Source organism: Euprymna scolopes, chromosome 39 (assembly GCF_053919585.1).
Source record: "Euprymna scolopes isolate OS-2025 chromosome 39, ASM5391958v1, whole genome shotgun sequence".
Classification (NCBI taxonomy): domain Eukaryota; kingdom Metazoa; phylum Mollusca; class Cephalopoda; order Sepiida; family Sepiolidae; genus Euprymna; species Euprymna scolopes.
In genome coordinates, this window is record NC_136520.1 from 38190088 (window position 1) to 38206020 (window position 15933).

Here is a 15933-nt window from a genome sequence, read left to right on the forward strand (position 1 = left end):
AAAAAAAAAAAAAAAAAAAAAAAAAAAAAAAAAAATTACATTTTTCAAGAATTTATAAGCTTCGAAAGACAGTAAGTCTAAATATTCCATTGTTTACCGCAAATTTTTACTGACGATATCTGACACTGCTACAGGGTGACTAAACTTGAAGATAATCGATATTCGATTTGTTAAACAGCATAAACCGAGAACTTGTCAAATCTGCCTCTCATTTTTGGAGCCAAGAGTTGTCCCCCTTAGTCCCTTGTAGTTTCATAACTACTTCATATTTCTTTTTTTTTTTTTTTTTTTTCCTTCTCAATGTTGGAAAGGATCTACAGGCCTATACACCTTCGACAAGCAATCCGATTGTGATTTTATTGCTCTCGGTCTGGAATAGAGTTCTGTTCAATCTTACGAGGTCCACCCCCAGATTTTAATTTTTTCTTAAAGAGAGAAGGTGGTTTATTGCTAAGCGCCTGAGGTACCCCTACCGTGTAATGCTGACAAGGCTGCTCAGACATTTTCTACAGGCCAAAGTACAGTTCTAGTGGTTTTCAAAACTTTGTGTGTTACCTCCCGTAGAGGAGGTAAATAAATGTACGGGTCGCGTCTCTTTCGTTTAGTTACTTCTCTCGAAGAGCTTATTTTGATAATATTGTCTGGACCGTCCGTTTCTTGCTTTGGTGAAAGCACCTATGTAGACACCTTGCATTTATTTCTATTCATTAGAATTTATTAGAATCAGATAGTGTCTATTCCTTTGTATCGTGTCACTGGCCATGTTGATTAAATACGACCGTGATGCTGACGTTTTGTCTGCTAGAATGTGTTGTTGCTAAGCAGATCAGACTTCTGCATAGAGTTTTTAACAATTTTTTAGATTCAATTCTCATATTAATTCGAAACCGTACTGATTTTATATAATACTAGTCTTGATGCCCGGCGTTGCCCGGGTGTTTGGAGGTGTGTGTTGAGCAAAAAAAAAAAAAAAAGTGGTAGTAAGCGCGAAGGAGGAAAACAATGTGAAAAAATAAAAGTGATGTCTTTGCTATTGCGCCGATCGCCAAACCAGAAGTGACGTAGGTTTAAATTAAACCTAGACAATCAAAAAGAGAGGATGACTTTTGAAAATATCGGCGACAAAAGCGACTCCTCCCTATAGAAAATGCCCAATTGAGAGTGGAGGAATTAATGTTTTGGGCCAATTTTTTGATATTTATCGCCCGAAGGGCCGAGTTTTAAAATGATGCCAATCTCATTAAAATCAGTCGCCTCTGTTGAAAGCTTTGGGCATACATGCATACATACATACATACATACATACATTTAAACAGACAGGTGAGATTTATTTGATAGATTTCTGAAAATAGAAATGACTAAATGCTCTTTTTATTTCATAAACACATCACACATTTTGAATTCTAACAACTAGGGTTCGTTGGAAAAAAAAGAATAAAAACATTTGGTCCACAATTCACAATTTCTCAGCTGTTAACTATATCGCATCTGTGCTGGTTTTTCATTACATTGTCTACAATAAATGTTGGTACTTTCCATGAGCTCGTTATCTGCTTGTAGTGTAATCGTTCACTGATGCCAGTGACAATGTTAGCAATAATGTAGAAGAGAATGACAAAGTCTCTTTCTAACATTTAAAACAACTTTGTTGAATCATCTTTGTTAATCTAAATCTAATATTATAAAAAGCAAAATAGGCGCGCGTGTTTGTGTAAGTCCACGAAAGGATTTTGCGTCGGGGGTTCTCACGTCGATTAGATTTCGGGAGCAGTTTTCTTATACTGCCCAGATCGTAATATCTCAGATTCACAAACAGACACAGGTTCTTTAATTTTTTTGGATCGAGTTTTAACAAATTCCTGCCATCCTGTTGTATCGGTTGTTCGTTTGTCTTTTACATATAAATAAAGCAAAACTATTCAAATGAAAATGCCAACTCCTTGGCCTGCGGGCCGGGTAGTATCTGTTCTGTAATTGATCCTTGGTCAATGTAGGGGAAACCCTTCATACTGAGACAATTACTATCTATTTGAATACTGCCAGAGTGCCCCCTTTTTGGCAAAGCTGCTTTTCCCCCCACATTAAAAACGACCTTTGTAGGAGGTTTAAAAGCAATGCCATTTCTGCAAGTCATCTTTTTGATTAACTTCGTTAAATTTGAACGCTTTACACTTCCAGTTGCGTCATGGAGTAGGGGTAAGACGTTAGATTCTCTTTCACTTTTTTTTGCGCCTTTGCATCACGGGTTCGAGCCTGCTTGCCTACTACCATTTTTTTTTTTTTTTTTTTTTACAGTTCCAAACACCCGGGCAACGCCAAACACCCAGGCTAGTGTGTGAATAGAGGAGGAGTGGGAGAGAAGAGTGTTAGTTGAAGTAAACGAATATGTCCATAAGTATGGATGAAGACAAAAAGTTACGATGTTCACGTGGTGTCAAATAAATGCTAATAGGGAAGAGAACATAATTCATATACAAAGGGTGGAATGAATGTCCTTTTTGTAAAAAAAAAGATAAAAATTTATATATGCAGAATACGTGCCATATGAGATGTTGAAGTCAGGGCTACACAGGTATGTGTGTTGTATAGCCAGTGTCTATATATTACATGGGCTCATGGATCGTCTAGTGGTGTGTATAACAGTGTCTTTGATATCTAATGAATGCGTGTATACAGAGTGTAGAAATATTCATTGTGTCCTGCATGTATATAAAATGTTCATTGTGGGTGCTTCTTCACAAATACACTTAGTTAACAAATGTGACGCATAAACTTTTATAGACAGCTTTGCTTACAATCAAATGGATAACATCTATGTCTGCTTGTCTCAGACCAAAAGGGATACATACCTTCTTAGTTGTCTAAACCCTAAAAGAGTGCCATAACTACGAATTATATTTTACACAACTTTTATTCATCTTATTCCTTTTTCCGAATTTGGCATGCTGGGTCTCTTTCTACATTTTCACTGGTTCTTCCCCTTCTGTTTCCAATGGGATCATCCACACATCCGCTCATTAACTCGTTTCTCGCCAACTAATTAGCTTGATCTCTGCTGACTAACTACTTATTACGTCAGCAAAACCCCAATCATGTGTCAAAGAGCACAAACATGTGGTTTTGTCATGTAAGCCAAAATCTGTTTACTTTTAACCAAATTCTACAACTACTCTGAAAATCCCTTAATTGACTTTGTTTATTTTATCTTTGTGCTAAATTCCTGACTCCCAGCTGTAAATCCACATTTTCCAAAATTAAATAGTTTTATTTTTATAATAATAATCGATCGATTAGATTACTCAGCATTGTCCCGACATGCTAATATAATACTACTACATGTGTGTACTCTAGTAAGTCCACTGCTTTATTAGCCATGTTGAGAGTCCATAGAGCTTCTTGTTGAACTCAGTGATGAGGAGGAGGATTCTTTTGCGTCTCATGAGAGAAATTTGAGGATTGAAAGAAACACAATGAAATGAATCACTGTTGGTCTCCTGTCTGGAAAAAAAGGAAGTAGACTGTATGTTGACCCTTGTCTCATGCTCAGCTCGCCTGAGAGATGACCTGATCGGGCAGGCCAGAAAGGAAGTTGAATGGTTGCACCAATTAGTGCTGAGCTTAGAAACCAAGACCAGATTCCAAATCATAAACCACAAGCTGTCGGTGCTGCTACTGCTGCTGCTGTAGTAAGCATCTGTAATTGTTTTTACTTGTAACACAGCTACTACAAAAAAGCTCTTTCCTGGAACATGCTGCTTTGTATATGCATATCTCATTTGTTTTTAGCTTAAAATATTCTATCTTTGAAGGAAAAGAATCCAAAATTTGTATTCGAAAGTGTCTCAGTAGCGGTTTTTGTACTAGCACGTGCTCACCTGCTTGACAACAATCATTGCTTCCAATGCTGTGTGTGGTGGTTCTCTTCTCTTTCATCTGTCATTGTCCCTTATATTGACAGCTGCCGAGTGGGATGCACAGTGGCTCACAAATATGAAAAAATAAACAAAATATAGAATATAGAAAACACAAACTTTGACATATTCTGTAGATATCACTTTTACTCTGCAGGAAAAGACCTTCAAAATATCAGCGTCCACATCTTACTTGCCTGTCGAAGCCATCTTCGATTTTTGTTGATATCAGCTTATCTTGATCTGCTGTGAGCCACAACTTGCCTTCATCTGTCCCAAGTGCTGGAAATTGTCATTAACTGCCGCAAACTTAAGACTGTCCATAAACCATCTCTAACTATCATAAACTGTTCTAAAACTAACTCTAAATATATTGATCGCTATGTTTAATCTTTTGTCCTGTAACTGGCACATCTAGATTAACAATCCTATTTCAGCTGCCTTTTGTGTGCCTTGGTTAACAACTTCCTTTCTATTGTCTTTCTACTAATATTACTTCTTATACCTTTGTTTTGCTGATCAACTTATTTCCTCTTTTTTCTTTTTAATTCCGAACACATGTATTTTGGGGGGGGCGTTGATTGTATCATAGAAAATGTTGTCCAATGATGCAATCACAGAATATTTCACATGTACAATAGAACCCCGGGATACAACATTCAAAATTAGAAACAAAATACAGTCAGTATATAATACACATGTATATAATGAAATAGCATTATAAATGACACTGTAAGGTGGGGAAATACCGTAACCAGGGGCCGGAAAAATATCTTATTCCACATCGTAACCTGAAAAAACACATATCCTAGGGCCACTGTATCCCGGAGTTCTATTGTATTACTATTGCTTCAAAAGCAAACTTGAACGCATCTGCTGAAGCTTTGATTTCCTTAATCAGATCATCTATAATATAAATCTCATCTGTCTGTTTAAATGTATGTATCTATGTATGAATATATGTATGTATGCATTTATGTATGTACTAGCAAGGGGTACCCAGCGTTGCCCGGGTGTTTGGAGGTGTGTGTGAAAAGTCCGGGGGGGGGTTGAAATAAAAAAAAATGTTTTGGTAGGTAAGTATGAGGATTGAACCCGAACCGTTGAGGCAAAGTTGTGAATTAAAGTGTGAAAAAAAAAGAGTGCGACGGTTTTAACCATTGGACCACCGCAAGATGCTAACAGAAACACGTTTGAATTTATTTAATTACTTGGATTTGGCAGGTGCACGTTTTAATGACTTAATGAGGTCAAGTTTGACTGCGGGATAGTATTTCATTTACTGCGGGAATGTTTTTTTTAATTTTTATTTTCCCAAGATGTTAGGAAAAAGACTAACCCACATGCGGCGAGCGATAAATGTTGAATATTTATCTTCCCGAAGTCGAGCAAATTAAATAGACAGGTGAGCTTCATTGTTAACTCTGAGATATTACGATTTAAATGTGATATAAAAAGTTTTAAGAAGTTGTGAACCGACTGACCGCTTCTCTGAAAAAAGCCTTTTGTAGACCTACAGAAAAAGTGAACACACATACATACATACATTTTCGCTTTTATATTTATAGATGTATGTTTGTATGACTCACAAAATCTTACGCCAGAGGCAATGGATTTTCACAAGATCAGTATCATTTTGAAGCTCAACCCTTCGGACGACAAATATCGAAAAATTGGCCAAAAACATTAATTCCTTCACCCTTAATTGGGCACTTTTCTACAGGGAGGGGTCGCTTTTTTCACCGATATTTTCAAAAGTCATCACCTCTTTTCGATTGTCTAGCCTTAATTTGAATCTACGTCACTTCCGGTTTGACGATGGGTGCAGCAGCTAATATGTCACGTTTTTTATTTTTTATTTTTCTCCTTTGTGTTATGGGTTTGAGCCTGCCTGCTTACTACGACTATTTTTTTCTTTTTTTTTTGCTCAACCAACACACACACACCACTTTCTGTTCCGCAATTTAGAAAAATGGAATGTCAGCTAAATGTAAGATAGTGCATATGAGTGCATGAGAAAATATCAGCAGCAGCGAAGGATGGCTGGCTTTGTGAAGAGATTAGCAACAGCAGCAGCAGTATCCGAAAAATGCACATATGCAAATTAGGAAGTGTGCATGAGAAGGGAAAGGAAATAAAGGAGAAAAAAATGCACCATGTGGTCAAGAAAAACAAAGTGTGACATCGAATAAAATGGACGTATAAAGCCGAAGGCTAGATATGGCTGACATGAGGTCGGAGAAGAGGTGTTGAAACAATTATAACAGTAATAAAAAAATTTTTGTTAAAAAGTTTTTAAAAAATGCTGACCCAGCATTTTTATTTCTTTCTTTCCTCTTGTTTGTATGTAACGACAAAGTTACATAAATATGTATCAGGAATTTTAACTTCCACCCATCCAGTGAGACTGCAGCTGAGATTGAACTCACTACACGAGTTTGTAGTGTAGTTCAAATCTTGTCAGTAGCTGAATACTTGATGCTTCGCCAGAGCTATCAAGGGTATTTTTTATCATGACGCCATCATTAGATAGGGTGCCTACCATGGCTTAAGAGAGTCCCATCTACCCTCGAGAGGACGATAGACTGCGCCAACCTGGTATTTTACCTCGTTGTACATACAGCACTCCACCTTCCCAAATGGTCACCCATCTGGTACTGGCCAGGCTCAACATTGCTTAACTTCGATGATCTGGCAAGAACCAGTGTGTTAACGTGATTGTGCCGTATATTTAACTTGGTAAAATAGAATTTAGATCAAAACAGTGACTGTATTAGTGGCCTGAGTGGTGACGTCAGGGAATCACACAAACGGAAGAGTTTGATTTATAAACATGCAGAGTTAATTAAAAAGAGAGAGATAGAGAGAATCAGTCAGTTGGAGAAAAGACCAGTTAGGGTCAGTTCAAGTCTGAAGGTTGGAGTCAACAAGCACAAAAACATTCATCTTGGTGACAGCATACATTGAGGTCCTGCCTCAGGTGTTGATCTTCCGTGAGTGCGCCAACTCTTTGGAGTGAAAAGTTGTTTCTTGGGACCCTAGTGATGTCATAACACCACAGAGGCGACTGAAAATAGCACCTCCCTTACAAAGGAGGCAGTGACACCTACGTAATAGGAGTGAGGTGAACTCTACTCCATCGATAAAAAGAAGACTCAAATGGTTCAGGATAGATCCTAAGTGTCCACAAGCTCAGCTAAATCAAGCAGTTCATCAAGGCTCTGGACAAAGATAGTGACTGCTTCACTTACATGTGCCAGACTTTTCCAGGATTGACCATGAAGAAGTTGAAAACTGGCATCTTTGATGGTCCTCAGATCTGGCAGCTCAAGATCAGAGATACAGAGTTTGAAAAGTCAATGAATGAAGTGGAACTGGAAGCATGAAAGGCATTCGTTCTGGTAGTGAAGAACTTGGTTGGCGCCAATAAGACCAGAAACTATGCAGAACTTGTCAACAACATTCTAACTGCTTTCAGAAATCTGGGCTGCAACACGAGTATCAAGATGTACTACCTATTTTCACATATGGATAAGTTTTCTGAGAACCTGGATTCAAGGAGTGATGAGCAAGGGGAAAGATTTCATCAGGACCTGAAAGAGATGGAGATCAGGTATCAGGGTCGTTAGGACACAGTCATGATGCCTGACTACAGTTGGAATCTGAAAAGACCTTCCTGCTACCGAGCATTCCAAGAATTCAAAGAAATGGAAGTTCAAGCCCTGACGTTTGAACAATGGTTAAGCCACGTACAATTTATGTGTACTTTTATCAATGCCCACCGTTCAGTTTACAGTAATCGATGTTTCTATCAGGTAATCAATATATGTTGTTGGTAAAACATTTTTTTCTTTTAAAACATATTTAGGATGATATGCACGGACAAAAATTAGCTGATAATGCCACCCGATTTGATCACAATATTTTATTTTTTTTTTTCAAATCAACTTAGCACAAAAAATTGACCTGGTGGAGAAAGACGGATGCCATTTCCTGATTTAGCAGTGCAAACATACCCTAAATCAGTTACAGAAATCTAGACAACATTCAAAAGTGTAATTCATGATAGCTTGTCTTTTAATAAAAACATCTAAAACTTTAAAAATTGTATGAAAAAAAGAAAGAAAGTAATACGATCCAATTTATATTGAAACTGAATTTTATTCAATGTTAATTAAAAAAAATGAATTAGTTCAAAATGAATAATTAAGTTGGGTGTTACTGCTGCCTAAAGTAAATAAATATAATGGTGTTTCATGAATTTATTTTGATTGTGAACGGGGAAAATTCTTTCGAGAACTTCTATTAATCCCTTGAAAATAGTGGTTAATTTCAGTAATTTCGAAGTCTTGTTAGGTGATCTTTAGCACCAACTTTTGTCTTTCCTGCAACCTCTTCCCCACAGAAGAGACTTTGCGAGCATGTCTTTGTTTTATCGTTGTTTCCATGGCAGGTGCTCGTCTGAGCTCCAATCTCTGGTCTCCCTTGTCAATCTTTCACGAAAAACACCCATCTAGCTGAAGCCACTGTCAATAATTTTCCCCACTCTTTATCTGTGTCTAAATCAAAGCGTAGATTCTATGAACAAAGCTTCTTTCTTAGAACTGCACGCCTGTGGAACTCTCTTCCATTTGCCTGCTTCCCAACTGACTACAACTTGGTTGTCTTCAAGTCCAACATAACCAAATTCTTGATGAGGCGCCCCCTTAAGTAATCCAATTTACCAAATTTCCATTACTAACGATTACTGCAATATTATCCCATTGACTACTGTACACTCTATAGCCCTTATCCTTGAGTGGCCCCCGGGCCTTGATAAGTGGTGACTTCTATGTAAAAAAAAGCAAAAAGAAAAAACACTGTGACGTCAGCAGGAAAATGAGACTCAACGGAGAAGCCTTTACTTTAGGAAGCCTACAGCCAGATACTTTCCTTAGAAAAGTGCCTAATTTTTTCATCTAGTCCTATGGTTTTTCCAATAATAAATAGTTTGTTCTTTTGTGAGATTAAATAGTTGTGAAACACTTTACTACATTATTGTATTCAATTGATTTCAAACAGATGTGTCAACCTGTTAAAACATTACTAACGTGGACAGGCTTACTATTGTTATGTTCTTAGTCTAGCGGAAAACACCGGAAACTATTAAAATGGTCGATTATCATGATGAAATTAAAATAGTCGATTATTATTATTGGTAAAAGTATACTGTTAGAAATATTTTAAGGATGTAAAAAGTTATGTTAAGTTGAAATATTTACATTTAATAGTTGTCAGGAATGTTAACTTGATGTTAATTTGACAGATGGAATTTAAGCTAGCAATAATATAAGCAAATATATGTGACAAGATATGCAGCAAGAATCTTTAGGTTATGTGTAGTGATGATGCAATAAAAATATAGATTCTGAGATGTAGACGTGGGAGATCAGTTTTGATATGAAACGCGTTAGACGGATGAGATTTTTATAACTGGACGCCCAATGGAAGTCAGAAGGAGACAACACCCAGTTTTTTGTTAGAAACAAAGTAAAAGGAGAAGTAAGTTTGGCAGGGGGGGGGACCATGGATTGGAGCTCAGAAGAGCACTTGCCATGAAAATAATGATATAGCAGAGATAGGCTATCAATGTCTCTTCTGTGAGAAAGAAGTTGCAGGGAAGAGAAAGGGGCATTCTCCACGAGGTTACAAAGTCTATTTTGAACTCTGTCAAGGCAAGATAAGGTCTTTCTAGCAGCTCCTGCCCAGATGTGGCAACAGTACTCCATCATTGGACGTACTGGCTCTTATATAGGTAGAGAATTTTATCAGTAGTGAGATATCTACTGGATCGATAGAAGGATCCCACCATTTTCCCAGCGACCTTGGCATGTGTAAATTCACCCGTTTCTTTATTTTATTTTAAGTTTATTTTTTTATGGAAATCGCTCCTGACAAGGCATGAAGCTACTTGATATAAGGAGCTAAAATATACTACTTCATGGCCAAAAGCTTGTCAATGATACGTGTTAGATGGAATAGATTCTGATTAAGAAAACAGCAATTCTTCCCCCTTTGTCAGAAACATCGCTCATGGAATGTGAGGACTAAAGGACAAAATAAGGGAAGTGAGAGTTACGAGGTTGCCAGAAAGTAAAGCCCAAATTCACTTTCTTCTCTTCTTTATTACCTTTTGATTTATTATTAGTGTTGGGACAATTAATCGGAATTGGGGATCAAAAAAACCAAAAATTTTGAGGGTATTGGAATCGGTATCGGAATTGGAAAAATTTGTGCTTATCTTCCAATGCCAAAAACGATTCATTTAATTATCAAAAATGGTAGTTACTACTGGTAGTAGTAAAGAAATAATAAACATTCATTGATTTCAAACTACCAGTAAAACTAAAATATATACTTCCCCCACCATAAGTGTGTTTTTACATTTGAAAAATATATGTGCATTTAACATGTGGTTTTATGGTAATTGGATAAAAAAATAACAACTTTATAGTTAAATTTTTGGAGGTTTATAAAAAATTGGAGTTGAAATTATATCGGAATCGAGGATTTAGTATGGACTCGATAATTGTATCAGATTTGAGGATTTAGTACGGAATAAACAATTTATAACAGAATCGGTAATTGTATCGGAATCAGGAGAAATATTAGAATCGTCCCATCACTATTTATCATTGTCTCCCCCCTCCTTATATTCCGAACAAGTGTGATCCATGAACAGGAAACATATTCAAAGTGGAAAGCGCTCATTAGAGAAATGGATGCCACCCGTGTATCTCGACACAAAAGATAAACTAGAATGTCAAATAGTCCAATTTTATACCAGGGTTATTGATATACAATTTATTATTATGAGAAGCAAAACTGGACCTCATATTGTCCCCCCCCCGCTCGCCTGCTGCACCAGATGTTACTGAAACGGTTCCCCATATGTGACTTTTTCATTCTTTTGTTTAAACAATTAAATATCTATATTCTAATTTTAGCATCTGTATTTGTTTAGCCTCTCAATCTATTTCATATTATGATGCATGTTCATACCCAACGTTGCCCGGTATGCAGTCATTCATAACAATATTAAAAATAAAAAATGTGCCAACCTATTATTTATAACACTAGTAGTTCAGGCCAGCTTTGCTTGGGCCCTATGTACTGTTCATAACTTTATGTGTATATATATATATATATATATATATATATATATATATATATATATATATATATATATGTGGTCAGGTCATATGTGGTCAGGTCATGTCATATGCTACTGGTACCATGTAACCCAGTACTACCTTCCTCATGGTCGGGTCACCGGCGACTAAACTGGTTCCCCCACCAGAGTTGTTTGGTGAGGAGGGCGGCTAGTCTCCCTGAAGGATTAAAAACAAGACCTTTCAAAGGGCGAATGAACCCTTTTTCGGGGTCAACGGCCAACTAGCACCGTGTATATTTGTGTGTATGTATATGTGTGTTGGGGTGGAGAGGGCTCCCATAAGCCGTAGTGAAGGCAACCTTTCTAGGAGAAGCAAATCTCTGATTTAAAAAACCATAAAGCAGGAGACAAGTACCCGCATTAAGCTGGTCTGCAGTTTGATTTGTTGCTGGCTATCTTGCTCTTGCTTGTTGCTGGATCTCAACATTTTGAACCGAGAGAGAGACTTAGCTGTCGTACAAAGCTAAGACTCTGTAACATCATATTTGTATAGATACTCCCTCAGGCATTTGGGCTCATGGATTTTAAATGTCTGAGGGAGTGGCACTCGTCTGACAAGACTTTGCAATCTTCATATATATGTATATATTAAAAAGTTTGACTCATGTCTAGGTAACCTACATCTAAAATTTCAGCAAAATATTCGCCCAAAAAACTGATTAAAAAGCTTGCTGAATACCCTTTATGTAAAATTTCCAATGTTTAGACACAAAATTTGCTGAATAGTTTGCTAGAGACCGCAAAGGTGAAATCTTTTGAACTTTGACCTCTTGGTAGTCAAATTTTCGGCCAAAAACTGAATAAAAAGCTTGCTCTATATCTAAATACACTTTATGTAAAATTTCAAATGTTTAAACCAAAAATTGTCTGAAAGGTAAAAATTTTAAAAACTTTGACCTCAATTTTAATCCCTTAACATTTATTGTTTTGGGCTCAAATCAAGTTAAAAAGTTTGATCCATGTCCAAGGAGCCTACATCTAAAATTTCAAGTGTTTAGACCCAAACAATATCTAAAATGTCAAGTGTTTAGACCCCAATTTCTCGGAGGAGTTTGGTAGAGTTTTCAAAAGTCAAATCATTTAACTTAGACTCCTTAATATCCAAATTTCTGGCCGATAACCAATTTATAAGATTTTCCCAAATCTCAATACCCCTTATGTCAAATATCGAGTCTGTAGACTGAAAATTGACAGAGTAATTTGGTAGGGAAATGTACACACACAGGCAGAGACACACACGGATAATTTCACTTTTACAGATATTAGATTGTCACGTCTCCACATGCTGCATTCGAAAAGACTTAAAAACTGTCCATTCAACAAACTCAACGGACTATTACCCAGAGAGACTTTTACATCTCCAAGGAGAAAACAAAAATCGGTGCTACTATAGTGTCATTCCTACCCTATTTTTTGGGTTGAAAGTGATTCTTAATAAAGGAAAATAGAAAAAACATAACATACTCCTTGAAACTATTTTATTCTATTCCACGACCTCAGGGCACACTTCTTTAAGTGTTAAACGAGTCAACCATGATATTTGTTGATCTACCAGTATGCTTTGGTACTTTCTCTATTGGCATCTTGATGCTCCGCATGTAAAGTAGCTCTAAAATTTCACAGAACTTTAAACTACAGTGGAGCCTTCCATTCAAATTGGTATAATGGAAGAATTTGTTTCGTTTTCTAACGGACCGAACTGACTGGTAACTTTTTCTTCTGCACCTCCATACTGGCACATTCTGTCCACGGACCCTCTTGTTAGTTAAAATCACTGGCCCATCGCACTTTTTCTCAACCATGTTGAAGGAGATATTGTGTTGCTGTTTTCTCACTGTTCAGAATAAAACTCTCACAACAACATCTCGGGAGAATGTGCGTGTTTAGTTATGTTTCTCCAAATTTTAAAGGTTAATGGTTTAAAAGTAAAAACGGCCGAATCAATTTGGAAGGAGAATATTACGTTATTTTTTTTATTTTTATTTATTTTTTTTTTTTACATAGGCATCACTAGGTGTGTCAGAAATTTCGTGAAAAATAGTGAATAATTCCACCCCGTCTTTCTAAGCTTATAACTCCTCGAAAAATGTAATTCAAGCCCTAATTTTTTTTTCAATTAAAGGAGCAAGGACCAAGGTTTCATTAAAAAAACAAAAAAAACAAACAACGTGTTTTTTTTTTAAAAAAAGGTTTTAAACTTCTGACTTTATAGGTAAATTTCTAAAAAAACACTACTTTTTTTTGTTTTAAATTTGAATATATTATTTATTGACCTTTTCTCCTCAATTTGTGATATATAACACTTTGGTGAGTAAATTAATTATTTACTTTTTAATAGACACGTTAAAATGGGGGGGGGGTGAATTAAAAAAAAAAATGTTTGTCTAAAATATTATTGGAAAGAGCATAAAATTTCACATTGACCCTGAAAATATCGTAAAAATAGAATCAATAGAAAAATTTTAATAGATTTTTAAAGTTTAAAAATTGAAAAATATTGAGTTCGTAAAATTCATTATTGTTTTAAAAAAAATGAAAAAAAAAATTTCGATTAGTTTTAAAACAACTTTAATAGTTTATTTTGGAAGTATACTCCATAAAGAAAATAAACAACCCAATTTTAAAAGAGAAATTACGAGTTTTTTTTATATTTTATTCGCAGTTTCGTTTTAGGGGTGTCAAAAATTCCTACAAAAATTCTAAAACACCTAAGGCCAAGAGGCCACTCGAGGATAAGGGTTAAAGAGTGTACAGTAGAAATTGGACAATATAGTAATCGTTAGTTTAGTTGTTTTTTTTTGGGGGGGGGGAGGGGAGTGTAAATCACCCGTATTGAAGTAGGATCAGAAAATGAAGGTAGGAATCTCGTTACAGTAGCACCAAAAAATGATTAATAAAAAGAAATCGCTTGATAAAGGCCCATTCAGGGAGAAAGCTTGTTAAAAAAAAAAAATCATATCGTTTGTCCTTCTTAAAAAATTTTTAATATTCATTCATAAGAATATTTACAAAGTATGTCACCTTATTTCTTGAATTATTGTTTTTTTTTCTCTAGACAGTAAAAATAAAAAAAAAATTTGTCATAAGGAAGACAATATTTTTCGTAAAAATTTGAGTTATCCCCCTTGCTCAATTTGATTTTTGGGGGGTTTTTAGTAGGTCTATAGCAACAGCATACTCTTTTCATTGTTTTGACTCTCGATTATATATCCGACACAGACACAATTAATCAACCGAGAACCACGTCACTCTACATAAAAGCATATAAGATATCAATGGATATATACCCGAGAGTCAAAACAATGAAAAGAATATGCTGTTGTGATTAGTGATTAGTTTATTTTATGGAAATCGCTCGAGACAAAGCATGAAGCCACTTGATGTAAGGAGCTAACAAGAACGAAAGCTGATTATTGCAAAAAGACAGGAGATGCCTATCGACTTTTGTCTTGAAAAGACCAAAGCTGTAGATAGAAGGAAAACAGTGAGCAATCCTTGGAAAAAAGAAACTACTGGAATAGGAAGCTGTATTACAATGAGGTATTAAAACAACGAATTGATGGAGACCACTAGATCAACGGGTCAAACGAGCTGACACAAAGGAAGCAGATGAATAGATCAGACATTTCTGAGGAACACATGATATAATGGTATTTGTAAAAAAGACGGCAACTAGCAACATCACGTCTGTGAAGAAAATGTGGGGGGGGCAATCAAATCACAGATATGTTTTTTTTTTATCAAGAACCTTCAAATCGGACACAGATTCACCAATCCAAATATGACAACAGTATTGCAATGGTTTGATAATAGATTTGTAGAGATAGAGAATAGTGGCAGGTGTGATAAGGTGTTTAGAGCGATAGAGAGAACCGATTTTATGAGAAGCAGAAAGAGCAATGGATTTAATATATGGACTTCAAGAAAAATTCGACGAGAAAGAAATAATAATAAGTTTTCCCAGTCTTCTTCTTCTTCTTCTTCTTCTTCTTCTTCTTCTTCTTCTTCTTCTAAATCTACAATTAATTGCCTATTGTTATTCATTAGTAGGTATCGCCTTGCCTGAAGTTCACGGCTGAAATGAAATATTTTACGGTAGCAGCAGGGGTGTGTACGGTGGCTAAGTGGTTAATGACACTGACGGACGATCCGGGTGGGCCACGTTCGAATCGAGTTTGTTATACAGGAACACTCTCATTTGGGATGCTGGCAACCTTAATGTAACCCCCCTCCCCCACACCTGTTAAGTACTCGATTTCTTTCTAGAAATATCTGATTCATACGAGATGAATGAATAGTGCAAAACAGCAGCAAAATATGGTCACCAGCTGTTCATTTTTATCAAAATTAAAGAATCCATGCAATGGTTTCAATTTCAAGACATTATCAATTTACAGCATTTAAGCAAGTGTCCACAAACAAGAGAAAAAAGGAAAGTGGAAACCAATTAAGCAAGTCAACGCTATTGTGTAAAATACAATAGAAACAAAGCTTTCTTTTTTTCTTTTTTTTTTTTTACATGGGAGTCACCACTTCTCAAGGTTCGAAGGCCACTCGAGGATAAGGATGAGTGTACAGGAGTCACTAAAATGACAGCGTATTAATAATTAGTGGTGGAAGTGGGGTAGAAATAGATTATTTGAGGGGGGGGGAGGCTCAACAAGAACTTGTTTATATTGGACTTGAAGACGATCATGTTGTAGTCAGCTGGAAAGCGGGCTAGCAGAACAGAGTTCCACAGGTGGGCAGTTCTAAGAAAAACATTGTTCATGGAATTTATGTTTAGATTTAAGCACATATTGGGGGGGG